Genomic DNA, 14285 nt, shown 5'->3' with positions numbered 1-14285 from the left:
TATAGATATAAGTCCTTTGTAACATTTGATGTATTTTATTGTGCATACTTGTTGAAAGCACCTGTCAGTTACACATTTTTTTTATACTGTTTTATAATTCTGTGTAGCTTCTGTTCCAAGGTAAATAATGTAGAAAAAAAGAGAGCACACAGCAGAATTACAGGATCCCTGCGTGTATGCATGTGTTATAATTTTATTATTGAAACCCAGACTATATGTTTCTCCTTCTGACTATCTAGAAAAGTGCAACGTGAGTGTAAAGTGAGTGCTGAGAGGCAGCAGTAAAACAAATCTTTCAAATGTTTTTATTTTTTTCTGGGTACATGCATGCACGGTGGTGGAATACTAATGAAATTACCAACAAGATTGCAGACTGAAGCCAAGAGAAGAAGAAGGAAAAAAAAAAAATTCAGAGTCCCTTGGGATCTTAGCTTTGCACAAAAAATAAATCAGAAAAAGGACATCTGGTCTCTGAAGCCATTAGCAGAAAGCTGATGTAGCATTCTTCTGCGTCATGCTCATGTAGGCAGCCATCTTGTCCATCAAGCCCTGCTAGCAAAGCAAGTACTGTGAGTGAGACAGTCTAGTCTGTGGTTACTGCTTCATTTGCATTGCTCTTGAGCGGCCATCATCTTTATTCCTCACATCTCTACAGTCATTTCACAGAGGCAGTGTTGATGGTACTGACTAAAGAATCATGAAAAATGAAAGTGGAGTGTCGAGAACTGAAGATTGCGTTCATGAAAAATGCACCATCCTAGAGATCTACTATCGTTCAGATTTAAATCCAGTGAGAGCAACCTCACAAATACTATTTTGATTACTTCAGGTTACTTGTGAGTTGTGTTTGTACCACTAGGATTCATGCGTGCAAACCATGATGTGCTTTTTTTGTTGTTGCTATACGAAGAAAAAAAAAATCTAGAACACTTAACGTTTCCTCGTTGCCCCTCTGGGGACTTCTCTAACAGAGTAAAACCCTCAACTCTCTGAAGAACATGGGTAGAATGGCTGAGCAGCTTTGGGGACATGGGTTTAAATTTCGCCACTGCAAGCGGGAGGTTTGATAAAAGAGCGTAAAGAACTGCTTCAGCAATAGTTTGGAGTGACTATAAACTAAAGAGTCTTAAAATTAGATGAATGTTTAATCCAGTGGTGGCTCAGTGGTTAGGCCTGTGGGCTGTGAGTTTGAATCTCAGTAATGCCAAGCTGTCATTCTTGGGTCCAAGACTCTTACCCATCAACTGCTTTTGCAACTGTAAATTGCGTTGGGTAAAAGTAATAAAAATGCCAAATGAATAAATCACTATATGAACCCATTTTAATGAATGTTATGTATAGTTAATTTCAGTTGAGAGAGCTAACATGAACATTACCCTACTCTATTATTTAGTCTTTACATTTATTTACATTTGAACTGGTAGAGGATGAGGATGTTGGATGAGGATGTTGGATGAGGATGTTGAGTAGGTTAATAAATGTCCTAGAGCTATATACTGTAAGTTCAATACTCAAGCATTTTCAAATGATTTAAGATGACAGAGCCAGAAGGGAAAGAGAACCTGAACCCAAAGTGGAACAGGGTGGATGGAAGTTTATGATAGCTAAGACAAGATGGACCCTCATGGCTAAATAAGTTGGATAAGCGAACTGGAATAACTGTGGATGAGTTTTGGTTTCCAGTGACCAAATATGATGTGTATCTGATTTAACAGATGTCCTGGCCCTGTAGTTTACTTTCCCCCAGCTAACACTGTGGTAGTGTTGGTGCAGCTATTGTCCTTCAATTCCTCAAACAATGTACTATTGAATGTTTGTGTTGCCACAATTGGCAAATCACAAGGACTCGATATGCATTACGTAGTTTTCTACGGGTCCTTTGGCGAATGTTTATAACCTCAGCTTCCATGTGCTAGGTTGTTGTGCAATGAAAGGCTGTCTGTCTTAGTTGGGGTAACATATGTGCACGCTGTCCATTTTCTTCCAAACATTCTGCTTGAATTTTTTTTTTTTAGTTCTAAGTGAGCAAGAAGAGTACAACTTTGGAAATGCTATCATTTTGATCAGTTGCTGAAAAAGTTTGGGGAAACTATGAGCTCAGGCTTTGTTGTAAGTGTTCATTCATTCATTCATTTTCAGTAACCAGTATTCTTGGTCATGGTGGCAGTGGATCTGCTGCTCATACTGGGAACACTAGACGTACACATATTCACAATTGGGGCAATTTAGTGTAGCTAATCCATCTACCAGTTCTGAAGTGGGAGGAAATTGGAAAACCCAGAGGAAACCTATGAAGACAATGTGCAAAACGTATCCCGAGCTCAAGATCCAACCAGGGAGCTGTATGACAGCAATATTATCTACCACACTGCACATAAAGCTCTAAAGATGGTTATATAAAATGATAGTCTATTAGGTATCATGCACATGATTGTGTCTCTGTGTCAGTGACAACCCTGTTGTGAATGTGGAGCAGGTGTGTTTGGCAGGACTTTATCACACCAGCTGTCATCACATTGCCCCCGATTTCTTAATGATTATTACGCCATTCCCCATGGCAACCAGACAGACCTTCAGCATTCAGTAATGAGACAGTGATGGGTTGCTTGCCAGTAGACTGAGTGTAGCTGAATGGCTCATTGAAGTGAATGATGTCACTGGGTTCAGTTCTACTTCTATACTACTATGAGAAAGACTTGCCAAATACAGTATGTCTATCATATATATGTATGTATGTCCAATTCTAGCATGCTTTTTTTTTTTTTTTTGAAGGTTTGACATTCTTACTTGTAATGGTTGAGCATTCATGAAAAATGACAACTTTTCCATTTCTTGAAGTTTTAACTTGGCGTATTGTCATACACATATTTTTCATATGTGAAATATGGTCATGATATCGCATGATTGCATTTAATCTTAGAATTGAACTTCATTTAGGTTAACGATTGATCATCAGCACTAAATTACCTACTGATGCTTGTTACAATCCAATGTTTGCGAATTTATAGGCTTATCTATGTGAGGAGGTGACTTTGCTTGGCAATTTTCTCCTCATTTCTAGCTGACAAAAGCTCTGGCAGGTAGATTAAAGGTCGTTATAGCAACTGACCTGCCCTAAAAGAACCTACGTTTAATAGCTGCACTCCGAATGGCACAAAACTCTTGTCAGTTAGCAGTCACCCTTTTATCTCTACACAGTCCGGCAGCTCACACTGCATTTGAGCCAATTAGAGCAGTGTTTTGTAGAAAGGGGGTGGTCCGTCTCATCCTGCAGCGCGAAAGCATTATGTCAGCTGACTCAACACCAGGCTGGAGGATGAAACTGCATCAGAACACATCAGCAGTATTAAAGAATGAGTGGTCTCTAGCTGTCTATTTGAGCAGCATGGGAGATTGTTGTTCTGCAGAAGAGGACAAAAAAAAAAAAAAAACAATTACTACACAGAATAATTTAACACCTGAGGAGTGAATCAGTCTAGAAGGTTGTCAGGGACATAGAGTACATTGAAATTAAGTAAAAGGCACTGTCATTCTACTGAACAGTCTCAGACTAATAAACTGCCTTCATACTGTGTCTGACCGGTTCGACCCAGTATATACCGACTGCTTTGGCTACTATTCCTGGACACTGTAATTGGTAGGGCTGGCAACAGTAGATGGCCTTTAATTTTTAACCAGTCAGATGAATTCAGGTCAGCAGCGCCTTTAATAGGAACTCAATTATCTTGAATAATAAATCCTACCTCATTTCCCTCCAGCCGAGTGAGAGGACTCAGTGGTGCGTGGAGACTCAACCAGTAGCCATACAGGACAGTAGTGTGTTCAGTTCAGTTTAATCAGCTTGACTTTCTCAGCATTACGCCATAGTCATTTTGCTATAATATACAGCCAGGTCAATAAATATTTGGACATTGACAAAGATTTGTTCGATTTAGATGTCTACCTCAGTATAATGGAGTTTAAATGAAATAATAATAAATGAAATAAATGCCACACTTGAGATCAGCTCTAGACATTTTATCTGCTTACTTGTATGTGAAATAATGAGAGAATAACACACCTGGCCATTGAGCAGTTCAGCAGCCAATTGTCCAGTTACTTTTTATCCCTTAATGGGTGAGGTTTCTGCTTTATCCATGTACTACATCTGTTGTTCTGTTTGGTGACACTGGAGGTAGGGACCTGAGGCAATGGCATCAGTTTTTGGGTGTTAAGAGGATGAGAGGTGGGCAGAACTGCCACCCACTTGCTGCCACTTATCCTGTTGTAGTGCCTTTAGTAGATTAGAGATCCCCATTAAGAAATCTTCAGTCAGACTGAAGAGTTTTACAGTGGGTTCTAAGCAGCTTCAAATAGGTCTACAATGGATTCAATTTCCTACATACAAGCAGTATATAGCATAGTTTTACACCGTACAATTATTCTTCATTCTTTCAGTACAGTGTAAGATGTGTGATGTCACAAGATGAGAGGAAGAATTTCAATTCAATTCAAGTTCAATTCAATTCAAGTGAAAATAGTGTGAAAAAGTTCATTATGGTTTTATATGAAGTCTGTTTGGCCGTAGAAGCAGCCGTAGTCCCAGCAATCTGGAATTGGAGTAGATGAGAGCTCCATCCAGAGGTAGGACATCCGAAACGGATCAGGCAGGTCCGGAGAGCAGAAAAGATCAGGATCTCTAGTCTCTCCATAAAATTGTGTGTGGCTCGACAGGAGAGAGGAAGAGAAAAGTTTATTAGGACTGTGCTTAGCGTAAAAGAAAGTCTAGTCAGGGTAGGCTTGAGTAAACAAATACGTTTTAAGCCTAGACTTAAACACTGAGACTGTGTCTGAGTCCCGAACACTAATAGGAAGACTGTTCCATAACTGTGGGGCTCTATAAGCGAAGGCTCTTCCCCCTGCTGTAGCCTTCACTATTCGAGGTACCGTCAAATAGCCTGCATCTTTTGATCTAAGTAGGCGTGGCGGATCATAGAAAACCAAAAGATCGCTTAGATACTGTGGTGCGAGAATGTTTAGTGCTTTATAAGTTAATAATATATTTTATAATCAATGCGAGATTTCACTGGGAGTCAATGCCATGTTGATAAGATCGGTGTGATGTGGTCGTATCTTCTGGTTCTAGTTAGGACTCTAGCAGCTGCATTCTGGACGAACTGGAGTTTGTTTATGCTCCTACTGGAACATCCAGACAGTAAGACATTACAGTAATCTAGTCTAGAGGTGATGAAAGCATGAACTAATATTTCTGCATCATTTAGTGACATTACATTTCTTGTCTTAGAAATATTTCTGAGATGAAAGAAAGCTATCCTAGTAATATTATCTACATGAGCATCAAATGAAAGACTGGAGTCAATAATCACTCCAAGGTCTTTTACTGCTGCACATGATGAAACAGAAAGAACATCCAGAGTTACTGTGATCAGAAAGCTTGCTTCTAGCTAAACGTGGTCTTAATACAAGTATTTCTGTCTTATCAGAATTAAGTAAAAGGAAGTTAGTGAGCATCCAACGTCTAATGTCCTTTACACATTCCTCAACTTTATTAAGCTGCTGTCAGTCCTCTGGCTTCGCTGAAACATACAGCTGTGTATCATCAGCATAACAGTGGAAGCTAATTCCATGTTTACGAATAATTTGACCTAGAGGTAGCGTATATAAAGTAAAAAGCAGTGGGCCTAAAACAGAACCTTGTGGAACACCAAATTTAACCTCGGTATGCGTGGAGAAGTTTCCATTTACATCTACGAACTGATAACGATCGGCCAAATAAGTCCTGAGCCAGGAGAGGACTGTTCCCTTAATGCCAACAACATTTTCTAATCTATCAAGGAGAATAGTATGATCTATAGTATCACAAACTGCACTAAGGTCAAGTAACACAAGCAGCGAGACAACCTTGATCAGAGGCCAGTAGTATGTCGTTTACTACTTTAACTAACGCTTTTTTTTTTTTTGCAGTGATTTTTGAATTATTTTTTTTTATGTGAATCAAAGAGAGCTTTGGCTGATTGCACATTGTGGTGATGTCACGTGATGCACCTTGGCCCAAATCTGTAGAAAATCTGGGGTAATTAAAAAAAATTGCAAGCTCTTCCAAATAATGTGGAGTTTGCTTGATTTTGCATTAATATCTGTGATCGCAAAATCTCAAAATCCTGGAGGGACTGAATAACCTGCGCTCGTGTTTTTAACTGCCAAAACATATTTGTGTTCTGATTTTAATAAAATACAGTTAAATTATATTCACATTCCGCTGATTCACTAGTTGTTTCGGTACCTTTACTGTATGCTCTTCTAGTTGATTGCTTCAGATGAACTGAGCGGTTATTGTATTGATCCTGTAGGCATGCCTATTCAGCTAGTCAGTATCCTGAGATGAACATATTTATAAAAGGAGGTGCGTTTAGATATGTGCTGGTTTGAAATATTAAGGTGTATGCATTGTTAATACCGAGTAAGCACAACCCTGAACTACAGTTGTTTAAAGAGGATATGACTGACTCACAGTGTTATATAAGACTCTCACACACGTTCACTCTCTCTCTTGCTGTCTCACACAAACGCTATTCTGTGTAACAGGATTGTGGATGGGATTGATGGTACAGGAGTGAGGATGTTCTATAGTACTGTAACTTCAAGACTTGCACAACATTAAACATTTTGGTTTCACACTCGGCAGCTCATTCCCGAGCAGCTCCGTGCTCAATGCAGGTGAAAAATCACCTCTTTTCAATAAGCCAATAAGTTGCTGCAGTGAACTTGCAGTACTGTTTTGTTTTGGGTTTTTTTTTTCAGCTTAGGGAGCTTTCACATTGGCAGTTTAGTCCAAAACAGAGCACAGTTTGCATGAAAAATTGGTAATGTGAAAGCTGGCACATGGACCGGGAAGCGCACCGTGGTACCAAACCCTACCTGTAGGAGCTCGTCTAAGTTCGGTTGCACTGGAACTGAGCCGTGATTCTCGTGAATGTGAACGCAACTTGAACTCGGGTCCGCACTTCTTCAGGAACCTGCGCATGTGTTCTTGCCAATGACATCCTTAGTTTCCACAACACACATCTACCATGAGTGGCAGAGGAACATTGTGGGACACAGAAGAGGTCCACTGCTGCACATAATATCTGCTACGCATTATAGCACCAGAATAATAAATAAATAAATGAACCCAATAACTATGGTGAGTCGCGTTGCATTCTCCATGCACGATTGTGATTTGGAGCACAGCAAATGTGAACAGTGTGAAAACCGACACTACACACACACTTTCATACCCCTGTGTCACATCTATGCTTGCTCTCACTAAGCATTACAGGACTAACCATAACTCAGGTGAATATTTTTCAACCTGCTACAAACAGAGCTTGCTACTTTTCTCTTCTTGCCCTTTCTCTCACTATTACACATCTTTGGTTTAATGTTGTTCTATTCTGCATATAGGATGCATTGAGGAACCTCATATCCAGTTTCAGCTCAGTGTAGGAGCTGTAGGCATATTAGTTTGTATCAGCAAATATGCTGACTCAAGACACTCCTTTTGTCTCCTCTTCTTTCTCACCCCCCACTTTCAGACGCTGGATCTGCAGAGTGTCTGTTCCCTTCCGTCGTAGTCCTTCCTCTGACTCCTTTCCTGACAGTCTATGTATTTATAGAGCACGCTTTTGTATACTGTCAGTATTTCAGCTGTGATTATGGCAAGCAGCACGTATCTCTGTTTACATTTCTACCGCAAAAATTCAATATCCAGCAATGCTTAGCGGTCCGTGTTTTTCCGAAATTCAGTGTGAGAATGAGTCTCCCTACAGCTTCTACTTCACAAAGACCCAAAGACCTAATCTCTCTGTCTCTTCCTTTTGTGGCTGCATCGCCCTTAGGAAGCTTTCAAGTTATTTTCTGTCATGCGTGTCCCTTCCTTTCGGCAATGCTGTAATCCTGTTCTGAAGGCTGAAAATGGAACTCCAGCCTACAGACCGTATATTTGTACACTTGGGCCTGTCTCCTGTGTAGTTTTTCTGCCATTCTCTTTTCTCTTGCTTCTCTCCTCCCACTCCATTCACAGATGCCCTATTTGCATATGAACGCCAGAGCGCTTGTGTTAATGAAACATTGGTCCTGTTGTTGCTATGAGAACAAAAGGAGACATGATGTCATGCTTTTCCGTCCTCCCTCTCTCTACTTCTGGATTTCTAGCTGAGCTTGTAGCGTTAGCTACTAACGTTGCTGCGTCTATGGGCTTTGTCGTTGATGAAATTTTAAAAAGCTGCATAGCACAGAGAGCCTCAATATGATGACCAGCGATCCGTTTAACCTGAAGGGGAAAAAAAGACACACATATGGGCTCACTCAAACAGCAGCTGACAGTCAGGTGGGAATAAGTGGAGCTCTTTGTCATTCAGATAAGAGCACTTTTGTTTGCTGTTGCCAATTACAGACGTTTTATCCACAGAAAACACAAAGCCATGCTTCCTGTAGAATGTAGTGTAATAATGTACCTTCAGTGGTATGGATTATTTAGTCAAGGTTTGTGGTACAAGAACAAATATCCGGTGAGCTACGGCATATGAAGTTTAAATACATTATAGTACAATATATTTACCTAAAAATGCAACATTAGATGTTTTATGTGGAACAGTATAACTCCCAACAATAATAATAATTTTTATACAACCCTTGCTATTTGGAAGCTGTTTGGATGGCTACTGGTTTTAGCTTTCTAACAGGATGAGATCCTGAGTTTCAAACTTTAAAGGTTCCTCTAAGAAGGACAGATGAAGAACCCTCTAGATTTAACATCGTGAGCTTCACCCTTTTTTCCTCAGAGTGCAGAGCAAACGTTGTCTGGATTTGCACAGTAGATCAGATTAAGCTGAGTCAAGTGCTGGAGATGGGTTGTACTTCCTCAGGAGAGCAGCATGATATGCCAGAGCTAAACAGTTTAGGGTTATAATTGTCATAAATGGGACTTTATTATAGTTTATATGCGCATAAATGTTCCTAATTTAATAACGGTTTTCTACTCATTGGTCGTACTGTATCCTGCTTATGCATTGTTTGTGCTTTAAGAAAGTAGCTCTGTCTATTTGACTGAGCTCTATCTATTACTGGTGTAAATGACTGTAAAGACTTTGCAAATGGCACATGGTTTGTATTGTAAGGGATCAGAAGCTTATATTTTTTCCTTGGTCACAGTAATATTAGAACACAAAAAATGTTATTCTGTGTCAGCTGCTAAGACCAACAGACTTCCCATGTTACTGCAGAAGAGCTGTGGTGTTTGTGCCATGTCTATGAGGAGTAGGTCCTGTGCTGACTCCAGTATAATTTCACTACAAGACATGATTTACACAATCACAGGTTGTTTTCATCTCACTTCATCTTACCCATCTCCTGTGGCTGCATTCTTCTGCAGTCTCTGGCCATGACCACTAGCTCTACCTCAGAGCTTTTAAAACCCAGAATATTGCACTGTCAGGCTGCCTCTCACCCTCTCGATACACTCCTATGAGGATCGTTACCGTCCTGCTTTCAGTTTTCTCAGGTGGTTAATGGGATATTTTTGGGTCCTTGGCTAATGTGTTTTCTGGGAACCGCAACTATATAGGTGGAAATATATCTATGTTTGGAAATAATGACAAACGTTTTATATTCAATTTTGCGACAGAATAGTTTTGTGTGTCACTCCCTGTAACCTAGCAGACCATCTTTTATGAGATTTTCAATTTATGCCCCTTGTGTGTTTGGCCTGATCCAGGACTAACGGAAACCCGCATTCATTTATTGGCTTTGAAATGCAGCACCAACACAGAAGCTAGCACAGGAGTTCCCAAGCTAGAGGTTGTGACCCCATGTGGTGTTGCTTGATTTACAAATGGGGTCATGTGAGAAACTCAAAATCTTCTCTTTTGTTTTATTTGTTAATTTAACCAATAAACGTTACTTATGATGCTAGATAGAGTTTGAAATGTTACTGAAACAATTCAAACAAGTTAATGCTCTGGTTTAGTGATCGGAAGGTCGGGGGTTCAAGCCCCAGCTCTGCCAAGCTGCCACTGTTGGGCCCTTGAGCAAGGCCCTTAACCCTCTCTGCTCCAGGGGCGCTGTATCATGGCTGACCCTGCGCTCTGACCCCAACTTCTTGACATGCTGGGGTATGCAACGAATTTCACTGTGCTTATGCATATGTGATCAATAAAGACTCATTATCATTATCAATAAAAATGGAAAAATGTCTCCGCTCATCTACCTCTACCAGTTCCTCTTGTGTCACACTGTGACTCTGATTCAGTGGAAAAACACAAAAAAATATGTAGAAACATTTAGAGAATATGGATTTACAAGCATGATAGTATGTAACAAGGAGAAAACAAAATGCCAAGACTCGGGGTTGCAGAAAATTTAAATGTCCATTTGGGGGGTCATTTGCCCCCCAAAATTGTGGGAACCCCTGAGCTACCACATCTGCCATTAAGGCATTTGTTGTCCACTGGTGGTATCTTCTGCATAAGAAAAAAAGCACTAAGCACATGAAAAACGCATGCCTTGAAGAGACAAATTGAGGAACCTTGTATCTAAACGATAAATCTGGAATTTGTGAACATGCAGAGAAGATTTATGTCTGTTCAGTAATCATGGTAATGACCCAGATAGATAATGAGTTATGGCCCAGTGCCAGCCCATAATTATACTTTAATCTGACCCACATAGAACTGTGGCGATAAGCTCAACCAGCACACGCAGGATATAGACCACTATATAGCCAACCACTTTTGGTTTAAAAGTGAGATCCTGTACAGCCATTAGATATGGGTGGATATGAGCTATGGATATGGGTGAGTATGGCCATTTTTGTTTCCAGTTTTGTAAAAACCTTAAATGTGAGTGCTTACAGTTGGGCTCTTTTGGCTCACAGTACACTTGTTATTGCCATTACTCGCCCTTATGTGTCTAAATCACATTTGGCTGAGCATCATCTGCTATCTGGCAAAGCTGCTGATGGTCTCACATATTGTGTTTTCCCACACAAGAGACAGACAAACACTACCTTTGGTTCAAATCTTCAGCTAATTATCAAGGCCTTGAGCTGGCTGAAATGTGCTAGAGCAGGAAAAAGTCTCTCCCTAGAGTTCCCCTTGGTCCTGACTGGCCATTTTGTGCTTCAGCTCATAAAACCTGTCACCGCCCACTCATTATCACCTGGATCTGTTTTTTTTGTTTGGAGGGATTAAGGATTTTATAAACACTTCCTTAATTATCACATGTGCTGTATGTTTTATGTCTGGACTACATATAATGCAATCCTTAGGCTTTTCTGTATTTCTCGGTCCTGTTTATTCCAGCTATTCTATATTTAGGTGCAAGATTATGAATAGCTGCTATTTTTTATCCCCTGCACCATATACAGATTCTGATTAGCATAGAGTAGATACAAATACTCTGCATATGCACACTGTACATGGAACCAAAATACATTTGAGTAATATATGGTCAAAGGTTTGTGGACACCTAACCATCACACCCATATGTGGGCCTTAACCCAAGTTTTCCCACAAATTACTGTATAGACACTTTAAATGATGTCTTTGTGTGCTGTAGCATGACAATTTCCCTTCACTGGAACTAAGAGGCCCAAACATGTTCCAGCATGTACACAAAACGAGTGCCATGAAGACGTGATTTGGCAAGGTTTGAGTGAAAGATCTAGAGTGGCCTGCATAGAGCACTGACCTCAACCCCACATAACAGCTTTGGGATGAATGGGAACTCCTCGCCTGATATCGGTGTTTGACCCCACTACTACTCTTATGGCTGAATGTGCAAATCCCCACAGCTTCATTCTAAAATCTATTGGAAAGCTTTCCCAGAAGAGTGGAGGTTATTATAACTGCAAAGGGTGTTAAATCTGGAAAGGGATGTTCAACAAGCAAATATAATGGTCAGATGTCCATATACTTTTGGCCATATAGTGCATATTGGTTCTTGTATATTGAGACACTTTATCTCATTAATTCATCTTCAGTAACTGTCTCATCCCGATCAGGGTCGTGGTGGTTCTGGAGCTCATCACAGGCTCAAAGGACAAGAGGTGGGACACCAGTCTATCATGGGCACCATGAACACCTAGTTGCAATTTAGAGTACCCAGTCCTACTACTGGTGTGTTTTTAGGAGCAGGGATGAAACCATTAACCCTGGAGAAAATCCAAGCAGGCACAGGAAGAACATGTGAAGCGCCACCCGGACAGTACCCCAAGTTCAAGATCAACCCGGTGATCCTGGAACTGTAAGATGGCAGTGCTACCCACTGCACCACTATGCTGCGCCTACTTGAAATCGTGCTGATTATAAATAGCAGAAATGAAATTGTTGTGACTGCCTATTGTTTCGTAACTGTACTATTACTGTATATAGCATTATATACAGTAAGAGTACACCCTGTATATAGCATTACATGGTTATGGTGTTAGAGAAAGGCAAAGCATGGCACCTGTGAAGCAAGTAGCAACATAGGCTAGCAGTTTGGAGAAGCTCCTTAGCTGCTTCATCCCGAGTGTGCACTGGGCGCTGTGGAGCACGACTCTTCGGGTCTTTTCAGGTCCAAGCACATAGAGTAACCTTCGAAGAATTCTGGTCTAAGCATAACAACTAAAATTAAATAAAATAGAGTGAAAAATATTGCTAAATAAGTAATGAAACACGATCGAAGGCGTTGCTCTGGGAATAAAACATCATACAGAATGTTTCATTCCTTATACATACCACAGAAATTTGCCAACTGTTAAATGATTTATTAATTAAAGAATGACAAATACTTTTTATTTGCCTCTGTGCTACTCAGGTTGCTGGGTTTTCTTTGGGCTCCACTGGTTAAGATGGCTGCACACAATTACATGGTGCCGTGGTATTCATGTAATCTGAATTCCAATTCCAAGCATCTCCATGTAAGCCAACTGTGTCTGGAGGCCTTTCAATGGCTTTCTGTTCATCATTCAAGCATCTAATCAGAAGTGTCTCTTATCTGCCACCTGTGCCTGCCACAAAATGGTGGCCAAGTACTGAGCACTTCAAAGAGCCAATTGATGAGGAGCGAACACAAAGGCTTATGTCCTAATGCTTTCCTGTGTATTTATGAAGATGTGAAGTACCTCTCTGGGACCTGCTTGCAATATCTCACTGGTGGAGCAATCGCATGCTTTGGTAGTGCTTGGGCCTGTACCATCTCAGGATCCTGTAGGGAGGGAAAGAGAGAAGCAGTGGAGTAACCTGTCGGATCTTATTGATCAGTAAAACTGCATAACGGCAAGAGGAAAAGAGTGGAGATATATAGTATGCTCCCTTGCAGCTCACCCCTCCTATTCCCATTTTATCTTCAGTCATATCATCACATAGCCTTCTGCCTATTTTTATGCTTCATATTGCAATGGCTGATCCTCCATTGCTGTGTCATGCTATAACCTGATCAGAATTCTGTCATAGAAGTGCTTTAGAGCACAGCAATGGCTCCTGATCCTGTATGAACAGACTGCAAACTGCAGTAGGGTGCAGCCTCATACTGTTAGCCCTGATTCATAAATGATTTAGCCATCCCTGACTGCCTGGTGCATGTGAGTGGCACTTTGCTTCTGCACTCTTTTCAGTCAACAACCATCTTTACTTACTTACACGAATACATCCGCTCTATACATTCCTCCACTGCTTCCATCGTAAATTTGAGAAAGACGTTTAAGTGCGGCCGTGTGTGTGCCGGTCAGTGAAAATCGAGGAGCCACTGCAGTCATGCTGCAGTGCTGCAGTCTCCTACAATGCACCTTTGCACAGCTCACAGGGAGCATGCTCAGTACACTCACTTTAAAATCACCTTCATCCTGTGTCCTCTGTCCTCATCTTCTTTCCTCTGGCCAGCTATTCTGCCCAGTCTATATACACTTTACTAGTCTCACACACACACACAGGCTGGCCTGTACTGCTAGTGCTCATTAGATTGGAGCAATGGTAGTGCCAGATAATGACTACATTACTATATAGGCAATAATAACGCCGGTCTTGTATCAATATGCTGAATATCTGAAAGAATATCAAGATAATTTTAAGATTTGTAGCAAAATGTAGGAGGTATATTTAGCCAGTACTAGTTGTTAATAACAAATGATTGGTAAGATTTAAGCCAAGCACATATTGCTGTATATGCAGAGTGCAGTGTGTGTTACCTGTCGACCTCTGCACCACCTTCACTCCTCTACCAGCATTAAAATTTAACAGCTTACTCAAAGACAAGAGATGCAGTGC

The sequence above is a fragment of the Ictalurus punctatus genome, chromosome 25, assembly GCF_001660625.3.
Source record: "Ictalurus punctatus breed USDA103 chromosome 25, Coco_2.0, whole genome shotgun sequence".
Lineage (NCBI taxonomy): Eukaryota > Metazoa > Chordata > Actinopteri > Siluriformes > Ictaluridae > Ictalurus > Ictalurus punctatus.
The sequence above is the reverse complement of the archived record's forward strand: the minus strand, read 5'-3'. Positions refer to the sequence as shown.